Below are 13631 nucleotides of genomic sequence, written 5' to 3' on the forward strand. Positions count from 1 at the left end.
TAAAAAACACCAACAGCATGGGAAGAGAGCACTGCAGAGACGGCTGATCTGTTTGCTTCAGCCTGCTGTCACTTTAGATGCACACGTCATGCCATCACTGCCTTGGAGGAACAAGACAGGGCCGCTCACAGTCCAGCTCACAGCAGTTTTCAGGACATGAGGTCCCGCTATCTTTTACAATTCGTCTCCATTGATCGCGCACCTTAAGGAGGACCATGAGCACAAATGTCAGGAGGTTATTCAGTATTCTTACATCAAACATTAAAAAACTTATTGTCTAACTGAGCCAATAGAGAAAAAACATGTACTTTGGCAAAATGTTTACATTTAGAGTATTCGTTACTGGCAGTCCATAACTTAAGGAACATACAGTTCCTGTAACAATGAAAGGACATAATACAAAAATATAGTACAGTCATACCTTAAAATGTTACCAATTCAATTGAGTTCATTTATATTACGTTAGTTCAAAACACATGTGGTGTCAAGGCACTTTGTAAAAACCGTCCAGTTCAGACGCTAGAATTTGGATAAAAAAGGTAAACTATTCTGTCACACTGTGAAAAGTGAAATTATACACAATTTAATTGCACAGAGTAAGTATTTCATGCCTTTATTTCTTGCACATTTGTTGATAATGGGTTACAGGAAATAAAAGCTCAAATTTTTCTGTCAGAAAATTTAAATATTATGAAAAATTGAAATACTGGAAATAAGACACCCACTACCCAACAAATGCAGATAACCTAGCAAAGCAACTTGTGCTTGCTTTACATATCAGCAATGTCACAGTCTGATCACCTCCATGTCATGCTGCACCAATGCAAACGCACTGAGTGCATAAATATAAAAATATGATTCAGAAATCTCAAATTTCTGTTGAAAATAACTTGAATGTGTCTTATTCATTTTACTTCACTATAAAGCAGAGTGCCATATATGGAAGCATTTGTCTTCAACAAAACTGTCCTGGATTCAAATCCCAACCCTGAGTTATTTACTGCATGTTTTCTCTTGTCTCTGTCCCTCTCCACCTACGAAGGCCACTAGAACCAAAAAAATAAAAACAAAATCTGGAGTGCAAATTTGTTTGACACCACTGGTATGTTATCACCTTAAGGTCATTTATAGGGTATTGTCACAAACTGGCAAACGTTGGTCTTTACCGCCTCTCACATAAACAATTTTTTTAGGCCAACTCACCCTACTGACCTCTCAAAACTAATACAGACTATGGACTATTTCCTGCCTGGAAACTGGGGATAAAATCTATTCAGATAATCCAATTGTGCATCAATGCTCTAGAACTCTTTTATTGGTTTTTGAAGATGCTTCAAGTCACATCCCAAAAAGTCAACTGCTTCGAAGGAGCAAACCAATATAGGATTTATGCATTAGACTGAAGGCTAACATAGGATACAAAAGCTTTCTCAAGTCTGTTGTCAGAGATCCAGTAGTTTACTATACTTTGGAGGTACCAGGTTTTCCTCAGAAAAGGCCAACCTTAACTGAAAGGTTAAAAAAGGTCCATCATTGCTGAAGGGTCAGCCTCTTTCAGCTGATTGCACACAGACATCCTCTTCTCTGTGTGTGTGAAAAAGCATGTAGCTCCTGTTTGATTAGCTAGGTCAGAGGGCCTGGTAAGGATGCAGTGTCTGATTCTCAGTGACCTTTACAACAGTGTGATAGTGGTATGGTGCTGGTAACTCGCTATTCCAGAGTGGAGCTGGGAATTCATTGGTTTACGTCTGTGAGATTGGTTGAGTGGGGTTAGTATCCATGATTGTATCCATGATTTCTGCAGCCTTCTCACACTCACATAAAATGTAAGAAATGTAACTCTCAGCGGATGTAAAACGTCTCGACTTTTACAACCTGTACTTGCATTTCTGTGTCTCTCTCCATTTGGATCCAGCTGTTGTTTAAATGTATCCAAAACTGGGGGTCTAAATGGAGGCTTTCCTGCTCCCCTTGGCGTTTTCTTTTAACTCACTGCACTAGGTCTTCCCTTTGACCTGAAATGAGCAATCAGCATTAAAAAAAACACAATTTACGTTCTGCTCTAGTTGCTCTTTTTTGGTTTTGTCCTTTTATCAAGTCTTCCCTCCAGTGCTTCCCTATATAGGCACATATTCTCTCGATGTTCTAAGAAATAGCCTTTATAAAAATGTGTCTTTTCCCTTTAATAACACACTGACCCGGAAAAAGAATAACCAACCAAGCAGCAAAAATAACGATTTGTGTGACATCTAAAAAAGATCTGATAGCTTTTAGGACCAGGTACATTTATTACAAACTGAAACCTGCTTAAGGGAAAACTGCCATCTCTGTAAAGAAACTAGCCGAGCCATTTGGCTTGGCACTTCTCTCGTCCTAGTGGAGGATCGTTGTTTACAGCATGCAGAGAAATTTTGACCCATTCATCTTTGCAGAATTGCTTTAATTCAGCCACATTGGAAGGTTTTTGAGCATGATTCTTTAGACCAGATGTAAGGGGACACAAAAGAAACTTCTTACAGTCAAATACTTTATTGTAGCCTATCCAAGCAGGGCAGAGGTTTGCATGTCCTGCCTTTCATTCTTGGAAGCTGCTCTTTCAAACAGGAGCTCCTCTGATGTCTCTGTCAATCTCACATAAGGGTCTCACTGATTCTATTGTGGCAGTAGGAAACTCTAAAGCAATAGTTAACTTTAACATTGTTATTGGCTATTGGTTAGCCAGTCAATGTTTTCTCATACTGCTAGAAAATTGTTATATCTTCCTTGCCACATTTTAGTACCCAACCTGTGGCCACATAGGCAGTTTAGAAGTAGTGAGTCCTCCTAAGTCCTAAAGTAACCAAGTGCTGAACAGAAGTCTGTATGAGTCAACTCTGTCAACACAACAGGATAGCTTGAGAATTACGTCATTTTTATTTCAAAACAAAAGTCTGAGATATAGCTACAGCAGACTGTCAAGCTTAGTGTACACATCTTCATATCCAGGACCAGGGAAAAGTTATGACAATTCTGAGGGCCGCTGACCAACAGGGGGCCCGCCACAATTTATTTATTTATTTATTTTTTTCATAGAAATAAAAAGAGGGACTATGTCAATTACAAAATTAATCATATTGTGTTTTCTAAAATAGTTTTTAACACTAAAAATCAAATGTTGCCCCTCCCAGACCAAAAAGCAGACATCCATACTTGCACTGAAACCCCCTGGATCTGCATGAAATGGTTCGTTTCTGCTTGGAGAACTTGACTGTGACGCGTTCAGCAGCAGTCAGTGGAAGACAAGAACGACTGTGGCTGTTACTATGCCACCAAGAAAAATAATAAAGTCAGGTTTTCAAAAAAATAGAGAAATAGAGAGAGAAAAAAACAAGAGTGTCAATTTATAACCCAGTTTTCCTCCAAGAGAGATGAGTAGACTGTGTGAGATTATCAACCATTTAGCATAATTAGCTCAGCTTCAGACTACTGTTTGCCTCCATTTCACTAGCATTCTATGAACGAAGGAAAAAAATTACCAACATATTCATATATTGAACTTGTCCCTGTACCTTTTACCACACTTAACAACAGATGAGTCAGTCAGCAGCAGCTCTGGCCCACGTCCCTCCTGACCTGCCCTCTCCTGAGTGAAAATAAAAAAATATTTTTTTACATATTTGTTAAAACTGTCATTATGTTGTGACAGTATGGTATAGAAATAATCTGTGAAAAATTTATTTCATCTGCTTTCTCCCAGTACTATCTAGAAACAACTAATGAGCGACAGGAGAGTTTTTGTGCCATCAGTCACAATCTCATGTGGCTGCTCATCCTCCCTCCCCTTGCTCTGTGCTGTGCTGTAGCTAGCAATAACAATAACAAAATGGTGGAACACTACTAAATGTTCCACCATTAGAACATTTAGTAGTGAGTGAATGAGGTTGATTGACAGCACTAAGACCCTCCTTCTGGTTCTGATTGGTTTTTTGGTCGGAACGTTGCATTACTCTACCCAGCAATAGTAATTCAGGGAAGAGGTGGAGAAGATTGATTGTTTTCACAGATTATGTCTCGTAACAAACTGTCATGACATGGTGACAGCTTTAACAAATATGGAGAAAACATATTTTTTTATTAAAGTTATGTACTGCAGCTTGAACAAAATGCAACTACATAGCATTTTTTGATAAGCCTGGATTGCTTCATGTATATTTTGCATGTTGCCTATGACTGTTGCTCATGGGGAGAGACATTTGAGCAATCTAAAACTAATAGAAAAAATTTAAGCCACCTACTTGCAAACTGTATGCAGACTGTTTCATGTAAAATTCACGAACAGTAAATATTGTGCTAGTATCAGTATTGAACCAAAGAAAGCAAGGCAGTTGCAAGCCTTTAAAATTGTGACACTTTTGATGGGTCAGGTAGACTCAAGAAATTGTAACAGCAGCTGCGCAGGGTGGGGGCAATTTCATTTTTTGTCATGGGGCCCAAGATTCCTGGCAGCGCCCCTGTCCAGGACTTATAAAATAGTTCAAACTCACTTCACCAGATAAAGTTGCAAACTAAAAGCAACCAGAAACCACTACGTGAGACAGAATTCACTCTGACAAGAAATATTTTGCCATTTTAATATTGGATGCTTCTTTTTCTAATCAAATTTTCACTTTGCTAATTACAGAAAATTCCAATGTCAGGACAGGAAAGAAAGGTTAAAGCAGTGACATTCTAAAAAAAAACAAAACACTTCAAAACCTTGAAAAAGCCTAGAGAACAATTGGTCAACACCACATTAAAGATTGCACAAAAGTCCAGCTCTTTGAAAGCACATTATGCACAAACTGGGGGTGTTTTAAAATAGTTTTGTTATAGAAAAAAAAAATACTGTATTTATGCATCTACAGTACATACCCACTTAAAATACAGACATACATGAATATCCAGATTCAAGCTCACTGAAAATTGGTTGTCAAGTTTCTGCTTTACATGAACATGTTACATAATAACATGATAGAGGAGTAAGAAATAGACTGTAAGAGAGATGAGGGAGCCCCCTGTGGGCAGGAATGAGCATGACTCATTTCAAAGTTGTGTTAGCACCTGAATTAAAATGGGCTGGTGTGTAACATCTCAATGCATCGTTGTGGTGGATGGCCTTCAGGCTTCAAAAAATGTCATGAAATAGATGTCATACAGTGATGTCCTGATGTGCTAGGAAAAGTGTGAAAAGATAATGATGAAGAAGTCAAAGATTACATCACAGGGTCTCACTTGGTGGATTTGTGTTATTCTCAATACTATGGGTATGCTGTGAAAAGAATATGGCCCTTGTCATTGAACTTTAATGTCTGTGATGTGATTCCACAAAGTTTGTGTTGTTTCAGATTTGTGAATATTTGGCCATATCTGAGAAATAAAAGGTAAATAAAAGTGATTAAAAAAAACAACAACCAGCACAGCAGCTGCATGGCCTGTTACCTTAGTGTTGCCTCATATGATTAGTTTAATCTGTTCTACATGTTTTTGATCTCATTTTTCCAATGATGAAATATTATCTGAAGTTTTTTTTTATTTATTTAGTAATACATTTGGTCAAATTCTGGTGAAATTTATTATTTTCTTGAAAAATGTATCTTTGTCTTTAGAATTGTGTTTCCATAGTTTTGGGTTCAGCTGCCCCTGATTCAGTACCCCTATTTTGGTGCCATTTCATCCTAATATACTTACTTTTAATACCTCACACACAAACCACCAAGACACAGGGAAATTTCTTTTTTTTTTACCTCTTCAGAAAAAGGAGGTAAAAAAGTCCTCAGGACTGCTGCCCTCATCACCACTTCAGCACTTGAGAGAAATGTCACTTTGTGTCAGTCTGATATTTTGCATACTAAGGGCAGATAGGAGCTACGGGACTACAGCAGGATAGCACATACTCCCGACATGCTCTATAATCCTATCCCAGATGCGGCATAGTGTGTTTATGCTCTTGGATGTATTCAGGTTACACAGAATATGAAAAGGAAGCCTACCAGCAATGTTGCACCATAGGCGCATAAATAATGAATCTGGTGGATCAGTTAAATCTATAAAGAGACCAGAAAGAAGAAGGTATTTCTTAATTGAAAAAGAAAACATTTTAGGAGAAACTTTGTGTTCAATGTTAAAAATTTGATTGTACAGACTTTACATCTAGTTATTAAGATACATAACCTTTTTTTCACCAGCTCAAGAAAAATACAAATAGGTAAATAATTCACTATGTGTTTAATACTTTTCTTAAGTACATTTTTGTACTTGCATCAGTCCACGTATGGACTGATGCATGGCTAATGAGAAATGTCTATTTTGAACTGAACTGTTTTCAAAAACACGAGGAACAAAACAACTTAAATTGTGTATTGTATTTTATTTGTGTCTTAAGTAATATACTGTATGTACAAGTTAATCACATATTACTTGTAGTGCACATATAGTGTTAATGCAGACTAAATTTAAAACCCTACAACTAAAATGTTCAGCATAAATGTAATAATGAACATTACATTATATACAGTCTTAACTATATGAATTTGAATATTACAGAAAAGCTAATTTATTTTCAGTAAGAGAAGTATAGTATATAGATTAATAAAACAGACTGACTTCTTTCAAACATTTGGGTTTAATTATAATAATTTTTCTGTTGCATCTAATCAAGACAACATTGACGTTTAGAATATCGCATCAAACCAATATTAATAATAATAATAATAATAATAATAATAATAATAATAATAATAATAATAATAATAATAATAATAATAATAATAATAATAATAATAATAATAAAAACAACATTTTAACATAGGGATAAGGGCTTAATGAAAACTATGTTTAAAACATGCTTTAAGGTTATTGATTCCAAAAGAGGCTTTTAATTTGACAAGCTAGTTTCTTCAGAACACACTTTCAAAATTACTGAATCTGTGTTTTATAATTATTATATATTGATACTTTTGATTATCCACATATAATAATAATAATAATAATAATAATAATAATAATAATAATAATAATAATAATAATAATAATAATAATAATAATAAACATTGTTCATTAAAGAATGTCTGGAACAAAGTACTTCACAGTCTGAACAAATCATGCAGCATTCAGACAACTGTGCAGGAGCAAATAAGGTGGTGTCTGTTTATGTGTTTGCAGGATTTTAATAAGGTTGAAAACATGAAGGCTTGTAGGAAGCTGTATCTGAGCTCATTTGCTCTATTGATGCTTTTGACAAAACAGAGACTCATAAAACTGCTTCAGGCAGAAAGCACAATTTTTCTGGCTCTGCTGCAAAATATGAGCTATGGTGCCGGTGGTCCAAGAAAATTTAGAAGCTGGCAAATAGATGAAGAGACAGCTCAGGCCATTCTGGAGAATGCAAACATACACAGAAAAATTTATTTACTTCATATCAGCTTCTCAGAAGCTAGTGGCAGCTGAGTGCATGATTGCTCATATTGTTTGCTTCTGCATGGCCAGGATTCTCTGGTAAAAGAGAAGTTTGATCTCTGTGGGATTTTCCTGATGAAATAAAGGTTAAATGGACAAAACAACAACTTTTTAAAAGCCCACCTGAAGCTCTCATGAAGTCAGAAGTGCAGATAATTGAAAACTTTAGAGTTTTTTAAAATAATGCTTTCATGTATGATTTGCCTCAAAGTATTCACATTCCCTACAGATTTAGATTTATAGTTATATTTTAATGTTACTAACATGTTTCTTCTTGATAAACATAATATCAAGGTTTTTGAGCAGGCAGCTGAATTCCCACTAGAACCTGCTAGAAAATCTGTGGAGGAAACAAAAGTTTAGGGTGACAGTGACTCAGGAGGTTTGGGTTTGTCCTGTCTTTTCACTGGTGGGTTGTCAGTTCAAATCCTGCTGTCCGTTTCAATTGCTGTGTCCTTGGGGAGGACACTTCACCCACCTTGCCTCCTGCTGGCACCTGTGGCTACAATTTAGCTTACCGCCATCAGTGTGTGAATGTGTATATGAATGAGGGAATGACTGATTGTAGTGTAAAGTGCTTTGAAGTCCTCAGACTTGATAAATCATAATACCATTGCAGGCAATTTACTATGGCAGGTAAGCTTTCCAATCTCAAATACTGAGCTTTAAGCAAGTGCAATTACAATACATTATGTGTTTTTACGATGACAATTAAAAAGAATCTTGGAAACATGGATCTGTGTCTCAAGCAAACACGGTCAACCAGTAATTATGTATAAACATAAAGGATGCACACTGTTTTGTGGGGATTAGTTGAAATATTGCAATGAATGGATATATACTTCATGCTTCATTCGAAAAATTAGCATGAAACCAAGTAGATAGTAATTTATGATGACAGGTTGAGGCAAAACTCAGGAAAGGAAGACGATGCCACTCGGCTGAGGTGCCTGGTACAACCAAATTTGAGATTAGAACATTTTCTGCTGCACAAATAGTTTGGTAGCCTGTCAAATAAATATAAATTTTTGAAAGCTAATAAATAGAAGACATGCTTTAAATAACTAAACTATGTCTTAGAGAATCTTTCTTCTGAGTGTGGTATCAAATTTGGCTTTGAATTGTCTAATTATTTTAGACAAGAGATAATTAAATTTTGCCCAGATTCCTTTAAAATAAACTTTACAATAACTCTTATACTTGGTTCTGCTCGATTTGTGCTTTAGATATTTTATTATCTTTAGCACCTAAAAGTCAGACATCCAAGAAGCTGCCACCCACAATTAAAATGTTCAGTGGGACAGCTCTAAATGGTCAAAGTAATAAACACAACAGAACCACTTCCTTACTTCAAAATAAGAGATTCAAACATATAAAAAGGTTGTCATGATAAAGCTCTTAACTGCATATTCAGTGTTATAGTAGAAGGTAAATCATACATCAAAAGATTAAGTCACATGATGACAGCAACTGTGCTATTGCAATATCTTATCCTTCAAGATCTTTAGGTTAACAGTTTATTATTATGTTAAACACATGCCAGCTTTCTATATCACATTATGTAAAGTGGGAGTGAAGATGTGAAGACACAAGAGGTAGACATAATTCTACAAAGCAAATATTCATAACTCCTGATAAGGGTGTTACACACCACATTAGACATGAAGCATTCCTGTAAAAGAGAGTGAGCAAAAAAATCCTGAGCGTTGATGTCTAGTATCCATTGTCAGTTATCATATACTCTAGTTGTCAGTTGTTGCTATGAGTGGCAAAACTTAGCTTAGGTTTAGGGGACAATTTTTTTTCCCTTAATGAATTAAATCTTCATTTGAAAACTACCTTATATTTATATTTAGGTTTCCTTTGTCCGATAAAAAAAAAATCATGATCTGAAATAGTGTGGTCAAAAGATCTAATAAAACGCATTAGGAATTTGTCAGAAGAGTTTGACATTTCCTCAGCACTGCCTTTATTTGACCAGCCTTTAGCATGGTTCCAGTGCTATTTTACATGGATAATTTTTCATTAAAAACAGCTCTCAGAAGTAGGGTGCGTAACATAACAAAATATCTTAAATTACAAATGTTGCATGCACACACGTTTACAATACTTTCACAGACGATATTTTAAGGTGTCAACGTCTTCCGTGACCATAACAATGACTATAAACAAAACTAATGTCACTTACAGATTGCAGTACTACAACAATATTCTGTAACATAAAAATATATTTAACATAAAATCACCAACTGATACTCATTAACCCGTTTAATCCCATTTTTCCCCCCTGCAAAATAAGTGCATTCATTTCAATCCTTGGATTTTCACTAAAATGTAAGACGGTTAGAGCATAATATGAGGATGTGGGTACTGGTTGTTGTTTAAGTAGCACAATGTCTCAGCAAAATCTGAATATTAGAATCTAACACTTTGTTCCTTTGTTCTCTAAGACTAAAGACAAATGACACAATTAGCTGAGTAGAAGGATAGTGTGTGCCCACTTTGTGCAAATATCATTTAATTAAATTCTTAGAGCTGGGTGCCTTAGTCATAGCCATATCACATATCTGTCTGATCGTTCAGCTTAGTGTGGTCAGGCAGATTGTTCTGGACATAGGTCAAAGAACATGACAGAGTGCTTGACAGGAGAAAATAAGAAGATATTGAAAAGGAAAAAAAATGATGGTAAAAATGCTTGGAGCCATTTGAAATGGTTGCGTGCCTATGTGACTCTAGTCACTGTGAGCTCCCCTTGTTTATTGCTTATTGCTATAAAGCACTTAAAGCAAAATCAATCTGTTTGGTAAAAGGCATCTTGAAAGCACAAAAAGGAAAAGGATAGGGTGGATAAACCCAGCATTAAAGGATTAGACATGGCTTTTTGATAAATGGACGAAGTCGATGTAAAGCAAAATTTCTTGAATGCCAAAAAAATGAAGAATAGATGTCTAAAAGTTAGGTACTTGGCTGGGGTCTCTTTTTGCTGTACCTCTGTACCTCTGTTCCCTTTTCCATGATTGTTTCTACTTCAGACATCTTGATTTGCTGTTAGAAAGGCTGTAGTGATGATTGATTTTGGGAATCTATGGTTCATCATCCCAAATGCACAGCTACCAAAATATGCTTGCCAATCTTGAGCACTTCATCAGCATATCTATGTGGTATTCTGTGTAGTTCTTTGTGCTTGTGACCTATGGGGCTGTTTGTTTCAGACTCCACACAGTACTCACCTGTCCACCTCAGTCCTCTTTTAAAACTCCCTGTGTGATTTGAAGCAAAGGTGAATTACTTTAACAATGTTATTTTTTGGTAAAACCGATTTCTGTGTGTCAGTATGCTAAATAGTATGATCATTCAAAAACAGTGCAAAAATCATTCAAAAAATGTTTTTAACGTCTTACAGAACAGCATTAATCTGCTGCGTAGTGTCCTACCTCCACAACCTGAGAAATAACCACAAAGAGATGGACCGCTCTCACCAGCTTAGGGGTCAAGCTGTGTGTCCAGAACAGAAATTTAAGTACATTTTATTGCAAAAGGTATTTACCCAAGCATCCAAATCAATGTCTCAAATTAGTTACAAGGTCAAGGATTTAAGCTTTTACTACTGGGAATGCTGGTCTCACATTATATTAACACAAAATGTTAAGAATGGGATGTCGGGGCGTGCTGTGGTGGCGCAGGAGTTAGCACGCCCCACGTTTAGAGGCCTTAGTCCTCGACGCGGACGTCGCAGGTTCGACTCCCGGTCCTGGCGACCTTTGCCGCATGTCCTCGCCCTCTTTCCTGTCTGCCTACTGTCAGGAAAGAGTAGGCAAGTGGCTTGCAAAAAAAATACAAGCCACTACCGCTGCAAAAACTCTTTGGAGGAAAAGAATGGGATGTCACTAAAGGTTGTATTTGCAAAAATGTTTGAGCCAAAAGTACCACATGTGCCAAACTAGCACATGTGGGAGTATCTTTTTGAACTGTAGGACAATGTACTCACAGGCTGCAGATTTGTATCTATATAATGGTTGGGAGAGAACACAGTGTTCTCCAAATTGTGTATATTTTCCACTGTGCTTTACATATAAGAGATTAGAATTCCTCCTGTTATGGTTATAGCTTCAGAAGAGGAGTGACATACTCGGGAGTAAAGATTTTGATGATGATGATTGTGAGAGCTTTGATAAACAAGAATTTGAGTCCAACAACAGAATTGAAGGGCTACTGTACTTATGATTTCAGTATCTCTTTTCAGTAAAGCTTTTAAGTAGCTCATAACATTTTGTTCAACAGAAATTTCAATGTCACTCTCATCTGACCAGAGCCCCTTCTTCCACATGTTTGCTGTCTCTCCTTAATCACTGTTGCAAACTTGCAAAATTACATCTAAAGACCTTTTGTCAATAATAGCCTTTTTGTGCCATTATTTTGGATTGGATGACTAATAATTATTTTGTTGACAAAGTATTCTACTATGATTTTCACTGCACAGGAATAGTCTCTGTCTCTTGTGTCACTGTGGGTGTTAGGGGAGCAGAACTATTTTTGATAAGAACATTAGACTACATTTTGAGTTCCTGAAATGACTTCATCAGTCACTCTTACTAAGAGACTATCATTTTGCCACTATTACAATCAACATACTCTCTTGGTTTGAGGTTAGGTGTGGGTGTAAACACATAACTCATGTTTTAAATTGCATTTTTATATTGACTTATCACTCCACAATGTCATCTTCGCTAGATATATGAAGCTGTTCTTTTGAAACATGCCAGAATATCCTTATTTGCAGCACCTTTCACTACATGAAAACTGCATTATTTCAGTTAAATATATGCTGCTTCTTTGAGTACTGAAATGTTTGTGTCATTCTTTGTACTGGAAATTGTCATTTTACAGCCATTCTAATGAGTCACTGGTGTGATCCAGAAGTTGGGTTTAGTCTCATAACCCGTTTCATTCTGTGGTGTTTGCAGTATTGAGCCAGAACGAATACCAGAGCTCCACTGATCTGCATAAACACAACCTGAGCTCTGGCCCTGTGCTCTCTCACACACTTGCTGGTTGCTTTGCAGCCAGAAAATTATCCAACATGCAAAGGAGCAACATAGAGCTGTTGGAGCTGACTAAATGGAATTGTGGATGTAGTAATCTTCTAAGGATCAGCATGTTTACATGTTATTGATAGTTTTTATTTTTATTAGAAGAAATATCACATTACGAAATATTGCATTTTGGGGATAAAATAATAACAAAAGAAACTAAATGCTGAATAACAACAACATTCAACATTCATGAATTTACTCTTTATTTTTTGTGTTTAATTTCCTTTAAGAACTATGACACAATTTTGTTTTTCTCCAAGGCACAATAAAGATAGATGTTTTGGGCAAATGCCAAGTATAAAGATGAATGACCAAATCTTGCAAAGAGTGCAGCAGTCCTGAATAGTAATCAGGCAGACACACTGAGCCCCACCAGTGTGAGTGAGCCTGATAATGAACATGTCCTATATCCCAGAATCTTATCAGACTCATTTTCTTCTGAGCATGTAGTCAAGACCAAAGTCTTGTTCTGCTGCATGGGTCAAACTAATTTACTTGGTACTTCTTCCATTTTCATCAGGACTTGTTTTCCATTTATTATTTTTTTGGGAGGTGTGAGTTAAGAGAAGATAGGCTTATAAAATGGCATTTAGGCAGGCTAATGACAGACATCTTGCTCTCAGGCACCAGCCAAATAGTGGAGTGCAAGGCTGTAACAGCTCACTAATTTATCTGCATAATAGGCAGAATTTATCAAAGCACATTGGGCTCTGCAGGGTAGGGACTGCACTGGCAGGGATTTAATGGCCAGATGGGAGAATATTGTCAAAGACGACCACAAGAAAGCAGCACAGTGCCTGACCCCTGAACCTTTGCAGAGCTCTGAGAGTAGAGTTTTATATTCCTTACAAGGAGAACTTCTGAATATAAAAGTTGAGCTGCCAACTGCGTTAAAGAGACATTCATGTTTCCAAAGAGAACTATATATTATGCATATAACTGATACATATAGACTGGCATAAGTAGTCATACCCTTTTTTACATGTTACTACTGATATGTTACTACCACACATATATATATATATATATATATAGTTTTGGTGCTATAGAGTGGTTCTCTAGGCA

Source organism: Xiphophorus hellerii, chromosome 8 (assembly GCF_003331165.1).
Source record: "Xiphophorus hellerii strain 12219 chromosome 8, Xiphophorus_hellerii-4.1, whole genome shotgun sequence".
Classification (NCBI taxonomy): domain Eukaryota; kingdom Metazoa; phylum Chordata; class Actinopteri; order Cyprinodontiformes; family Poeciliidae; genus Xiphophorus; species Xiphophorus hellerii.